The sequence below is a fragment of the Grampus griseus genome, assembly GCF_964374135.1.
Source record: "Grampus griseus genome assembly, chromosome: 3".
In the NCBI taxonomy this organism is placed as follows: domain Eukaryota; kingdom Metazoa; phylum Chordata; class Mammalia; order Artiodactyla; family Delphinidae; genus Grampus; species Grampus griseus.
This window is the reverse complement of record NC_139019.1, coordinates 73,664,775-73,672,072: the sequence shown is the minus strand read 5'-3', so window position 1 is coordinate 73,672,072 and position 7,298 is coordinate 73,664,775.

The window sequence follows — 7,298 nt, the reverse complement described above, 5'->3', positions numbered from 1 at the left end:
GAGCAGTTTTAGTTTCACAGCAAAATTGAGACGAAGGTATAGAGATTTACCATATACCTCCTGCCCTCACACATGCATAGTCTCTTTCATCATTAACAACCCTCACCAGAGGGTATGAACTGATGTCAACACATTATAACTACCCAGAGACCATAGTTTACTTGAGGGTTCACTCTTAGTGTTGTACATTTTATAAATTTGAACAAATTTATAATGCTATGTAAGTTGGGTCATTTTTTAAAATCCATCTGCCAATCACAGCTTTTTTGTTTTGGAACTTTAATCCATTTACATTTAATGTAATTACTGATAAGAAAGACTACTCTTCTGCCATTTTGCTAATTTTTCCATATGTTCTATACCTTTTTTGCTCCTCATTTCCTCTCTTACTGCCTTCTTTGGTGTTTAGTTGATTTTTTGTGGTAAACACACACTAGAATTCAATGAGAAGGAAATCAAATCCAAAAGGAAAGAGTGAACTGAGACAAACAATTACAAGTAAAGAAAGAACGAAGCCTGTGGAAAAAAATCCAAATCATTGACTCATATAAAATCATAATGATAATAATGAAAAATCTGGAGAATATTTAAAAGCAAGGTGAACTTAAAACACTATAAAACAGTAACTAGAATAATAGGTTTTAGTTGATTAATGAAAACATATTTTATTGTGTTTGTATTAAAGATACAAAATAAGTTTGACTTTTGAAAATAATGAAGTAAAACCAAAGAGAAACTTCTCTCTATTTAATGGAAGGAAAGAAAGACAGTTAAATAAAAATCTTGATGAAGCCAGATGAGGTCAGGAAAGAAGAACATAAATACAAAAACAAATAAGCAAATAAATAAATTAATTAATACTGAAGATCAATATACATTTAAAAACAATTATATAAGAAAATAACAATGAAAAAATTACAATTTTATATGTCAATTATACCTCATTAAGTTGACATTTTTACGTGTAAATTATATCTCATTAAGGCTGAAGTTTTCATGTCAATTATACCTCAATGAACCTAATTTTTTTTAAGCACAAATAAATGACCTGTATCATGGTTAAGTTTCACATTAAAAAGAAAATCCTATTCTAAACAAAACAATAAATTTTATTAAAATGATATATGTTTAAAGCAATATTATATAAATAATATTTATATATTTATTAAAATAAGTTTTTACAGTTAATATAAACAGATTTTTCCATTTTAAAGTTGGAATTCTCAGATGAGATATAAAGTAAATAATACACAGCTGTTTTGTTAGTTTTCCATTACCGTTGTAATAAATTCCCACAAATTTAGTTCCTTAAAAGAATACAGTTTTATTATCTTTTAGTTCTCTAAGCCATAGGTCCAACACTAGTCTCCCTGGGCTAAAACAAGGTGTCTGTAGGGCTATATCCATTCTTTTCTGTAGGCTCTCGGACATTTTATTGCCTCTTGCAGGTCTTTGAGGCTTCCCATATTTCTTGGATCATGGCCCCTTCCTCCATCATCAGGGTCAGCAATGGCAAGTAAAGTCTTCCTCATGTTGCATCTGTTTGACCCATTTTCTATTGTGTCTTTGACCACAACCAGAAGAGTCTGTCTTCTTTTAAGGAATCATGTGATTAGATTGGGCCTATCCAGATAATCCATAATAATCCCCCCATCTTGAGGTCCATAGCCTCAATCACATATGCAAGTCCCTTTTACCATGTACGGTAACATTCACAGATTAATGAGATCAGGACATGGACATCTTTGAGCCACTATTTTGTCTATGAAAGTCTTATACTGCACACAAGAGGGTAACTAAAACATCACGGCAGAATATTTGAAAGCAAAAGGATAAAAAAGATATATTGGCTCAGTTACTGACCAAAATAATATTCGTGTCACTATAATATCATTGGATGAAATATACTTTAATCCTAAAGCATTACTAAGGAAAAATATATATTTTTTCCATTGAGGTTACATTTTAAATACTGGCCTAAGTTTCATCTGTTCACTTGCCTCATGAAGCCCAAGGACTTACTTCCTTTTTTTTGTATGAATACAAAAGTCCACATCCAAGTCACTAGTGCCCATTTTCAGGCCCTTATGCTTTTAATTATTGTATTTCTGATCAAATTAAAGCTTACTAGAAGTTGTACTCCTTGGCCTACAAATTCAGCCTAAGGCATGAGTATAATTTAAGATTCTGTTGTTTGTAAAACATTTTGAGTGTCATTTGCACTATAATATCAAGGTCCCACAGAGTAGGGACTAGAGAGTGTCAAATGAAAATGGGACCAGAGCTGTACCAGACGGTAACGTGAAACAAGGTGAAAAATATGGGATTTGTTTCAGACTAGTTTTAATTTAATAAGGTGATATCATGAATACTAGCTAATTTCTCTGGAAACTTACTTTCATTATGGTTGAAATTCATAATGTAAGTCAAATCATCATAATCAATATTAAAGGTGTAAAAGGGAGAGACTATAATATTGGTAATGCATACGTGATATACCACCTATATGGAAGTATATGTGGTGCATATCGTAATGGTTAAGATCATAACCTCTGGAGTCAGACGATCTGTATTTTAATCTTGACTTCTCTCCTTATTTGCAGTGTGACCTTGGCTAAGTTACTTAACCTCTCTGTGCCTCACTTTCAACACCTATAAAGCAGAGTTAATAATGAAACCTATCTTTATGACAGGTTTGTTATTATTCGTAAAGCACTCCTTGCAAATTAAAGACAATGTAAATCAATACATTTCAGTACTGTCATCAAAATGGCAGTCAACAATAACAGTCTTTTTTGAGTACAGTATCTATTACTGCTTAGATCTGTGCTGACGTAAGTAATAAATATACTAAATATATATCACATAAATCTTGTCATCAAAATGACAAAAATACCTTATGAAGATTAGAAATATTTAATTGCTACACTGAGTGACATTGGGTACAGCAGAATCCAGAAATTAAGAGTTTAGTTTAGGGGCTTCCCTGGTGGCACAGTGGTTGCGAGTCTGCCTGCCAATGCAGGGGACATGGGTTTGTGCCCCGGTCCATGAGGATCCCACATGCCGCGGAGCATCTGGGCCAGTAAAAAAAAGAGTTTAGTTTAGGCTTTATTATTCTATAAGGAGAGCAATTTAGTACATGAGGCCAGGGAAGTGCAAAAAAGTGATCTATAATAAATCTATGGCACATTCCTCTGCTATTTTAATGTTTCTCAAGTGCTATAACTATACATATAAAACATAGAGAAAAGAAGGTACTGACAAGACACACAATCTATTAAATAAGCCACTTGCACTTAGTATGATAGCTGAGGTATTTTGGGGTCTAGGCAGCAATGTATCTTCCAGACTACAAAGAAAAAATTTAACATCTTACATTTAGCATACACTTGCAGGACCAGTACCTGGTATTCAAGAACCTGATGGGTCATTTAATAATGACAAAACACAGTTATTAAAGATGAGGGAGAATAACCGAGTGGCTAAAGGGGAGTTTCCAGGGGAACACCAAAAAAAAATTTGACACAGTGTAATGGCAACATCACGTGCTTAAAAATGATGGTCCAGATACAGATCAGTGGTATTCAGCAAGTTCATCAAAGCAACAGAAACATCTTCATGGACATGCATCCTCATTAGGTTCCCTAGGTGGAAAAAACTCCCTAACTTTAAATTTTAATTGCTTGCAATATAATGTGGGAGGGGAAAAGAAGGGGAAGGGTACTCAGTAAAAGCTGAATAAGACTCTATTATCTTAGAATTTTTTTAAGTTTGTGAAAATGCAATCTTGGAAATAAAATTCCTCAAGAGCAACACACAATTAGAAAGCCTTAAGTGAAATGGAGAGATTAAGATTGCTATCTCTGACTCTCCCTGTGGAAATAAATCCTATTATTTTCCATCAGAAGCCCACAGAGGGGTTTCCTTCAGGCCCTTATATTGCTGGTGTTGCAAGCCCTTCTGATTCAGAGAATCAGAACATAAGCATAAGAACATAAACATCTTCATAGTTTTGTCAGTCCATCTCTTTTTTTTCCCCTTTCTATCTGCTCATATACAGAAAGTTTCTTCTCTTCTCTGTGTATATGTGTATGTAGACATACGTATTTACATATATATATAAATATGCATATACATTTTATATGTATACATTTGAGACTATGCTAAATTTATTTAATTAAAAAAATCTAAGGCTTAAAGACAAAATTTGTAGGTCTTTCATAAAGTTAAGGAAGTCAGAATCTTCAAGAGTCAACTTGATGCTTAACAATTTTTTTTAAATAGAATATTTAAAATAAACTTCTCTCATAATAGCCTTGATTTAATATTTAAAAATATTATTTACCGGGCTTCCCTGGTGGCGCAGTGGTTGAGAGTCCGCCTGCCGATGCAGGGGACACGGGTTCGTGCCCCGGTCTGGGAAGATCCCACATGCCGCGGAGCGGCTGGGCCCGTGAGCCATGGCCGCTGAGCCTGCGCATCCGGAGCCTGTGCTCCGCAACGGGAGAGGCCACAACAGTGAGAGGCCTGTGTACCGCAAAAAAAAAAAAAAAAAAAAAAAAAATTATTTACCATAACCTTTAAGAGACTATTTAACTGTGATAAATATTTACAAAGAAAATTAAAATCCTAAACCATCCTTGTCTTCTGAGAATTGGAGTGATGGGATACAGACCTAAGACATAAAACAAAATGTTGAAGTAAAATCATAAGTTAATATATAATGCATATTATTACATAAAATAAGAAAAGTTTATTTTCTCTTCTGTGTGGCTTATTTAAATTATTTTATTCTTCCATTGTTTGTTAAGCTTCAACTTAGTGCTAGGTACTCTGCTAGTGCCATGAATGTAAAGTGAACAATACATTTTCCTATCTTCAAGGAACTTAAAATCTAGTGAGAGGACACAGACAATAAATAGCCGGCTATAAGACTTGAGAAGTTGTTAAAATAAAAGGGATGCTCAATATAGTATGAGGATTGGGGTGTAGGGAATCACCAAAACATCTAAGAGAAAGTGGCATGTAATCAACCTGAAGATTGAGGAAGGCGTGATCACAGTTGCACTAACTGCAGATAAAGAACATATTTCTTGTGGGAAACTACAAATAGATAATCAGATTTGGAAGAGAAGTGTTGGGGACTGAGGGTATGGTTTTAGAGATGAGGCTGGGGATAGAAGGAAGATAGGACTTAGTAAGCACTGCTAAGGAATTGTGCCTTTATCTTGTTGGTGGTGGTGGGGACTGGTACGTAGAAAATAAAGTCCAGGGAAAACAAAGATGACAGAAGTACAAGACATAAAATTAAAGCATCTATAAAAGGCCCAATGCAAATAATACTAAATGGAAATTCTGAACTGAAAAAAGTATTTTTTAGTCATTTTCAGAAACATATCTAGCATTAAAAGAGACTATAGTTATGGAGATAGAATGCTATTATGCATTCGAAATGACCCTAAAGTTTTTCTAATCCATGAAGATCAAAAATGAGATTGAATCATAGTTTTCAGACAACTATGTATGTATAGAGATTACCTAAAGAGCAAAGCAGTATAAATCTAGGTGATAAAAGAGGTCTTTGCATGGGTCTTTTTTATACTATAAACTATTAATCTCAAGAGTACCTTTGCTGTAGAGATTTATGTAAATGCATGTTTTATCTCGGTTTCTGAAGTTACGAAACCTGAGTTCAGTACAAATAGCCCTCTTCCCACTACTTGTAAATATCTATACCTGTCAACATCGTTCAATTCAAATCCATCTCCATGAAGCCTCTCTTAATTTCCCCAACTGGATGTTATCTCTCCCACCACCCCTAAGCTCCTGAGCAGATTTTGCTTCTCTTAAAAATATACATTTGTTATTTTGTAAAGTTTTCAATTTGTACTGATGTAGTGAGATGCAATAGATATGAAACAACAAAGTGTAATGCCAGATAAAAATATGGACTTTTTCAAAGAAAATGACTATACTAATAAGTATTTCTCTATTGGTGGAAAGTTTTTCAGGCGGCAATAGGATTGTCCTGTATGTTTCAGGGCATTTAGCCTCTCTGATATGTAGAACTAAATAACTGTAACACCCCTAAGTCTTTGTGATAATTAAAATATGTTCTAGTCCATTTACTCTCACTCCTTAAGAACCATGAATAGGGTGATTATGACATCCACAAGAAGGGTTTAAAAAGGTTGGGAGAAAAGTTATGGAGCATTTTTGCAGAGAGTTGCTGAAGAGGTTTGAGTCCCACCTCCTCAAGTGGAGAAGGATAGGGGGTATCTGCCCTCTTTAACAAGGACACATTGAGACTTGATCTATGATCCCTGTAGCTGGTAGAGTTGTATGGTGGATTTGGGTCTGACTTCCCTCTTCCTTGAGAAAGATGGGGATTGAGTTGATGATATGCTGATTTGGTGACAAAGCAAGAGATCAGAAGTGTTGCTTTTGTATTGAGATGGACCTGAACTCCCAGAGTTTGCTAGAACACATGATATTTGAGTGTTTCCCATGATTGCAGGTGTGTCGTACATGAAGGGAGAGTGCTGGTCTACGATCATCTGGGGTTCTGTATGATAGCATTGCCTAGAGGGACAGAATCACCCCAGCAGCAATTCCTAAGGACTATCTATGAAAAGAGATACAAGTAACATCTGGAACCATGTTCATCAGGCTACTTTTACCTTACTATATTTTAAAAATAGCCATAGATAATCAGAACTTCAAATAGAAATCTTTGAGGAATCAGTGAAAGCCCCAGCAATGGTTAGCTAAATCTGCCACCTGCTGAGAATGTGCCCTTTGCCTAAACCCTCTATATTTTATGAACCTGATACTGGAGGGTCAGAAATCCCATTTAACAGCTGAAGATAAGTACGGAATGAGAAAAGGACTGTATTTTCTATCCCATTGCCAATAGCTTGGATAGAAATGATTTAATGCTGTCATATTGAAAATTTGTTGATAAAACAAATTGATAAAAGTTGATAAAAGGACCGGATTTCTGATTTTTGAAATAGATCTATATTGTATTTGAAAATCATGATGACTATAAAACAAATTATTACTTAAACTTGAAAGTAGACTATATGAGACTTACCCAAATTTTTATTCAGGAACAGGAAAAGCTACCCACTTACCCACTTCATAGTTCTCAGGTTATATATTTTCTTGTTGTTTTTAAAATTTGCTTTGAATAAAAAATCATACAATCATCTATTTGCAGATGACATGATACTATACATAGAGAATTCTAAAGATGCTACCAGAAAACTACTAGAGCTAATCAATGAATTTGG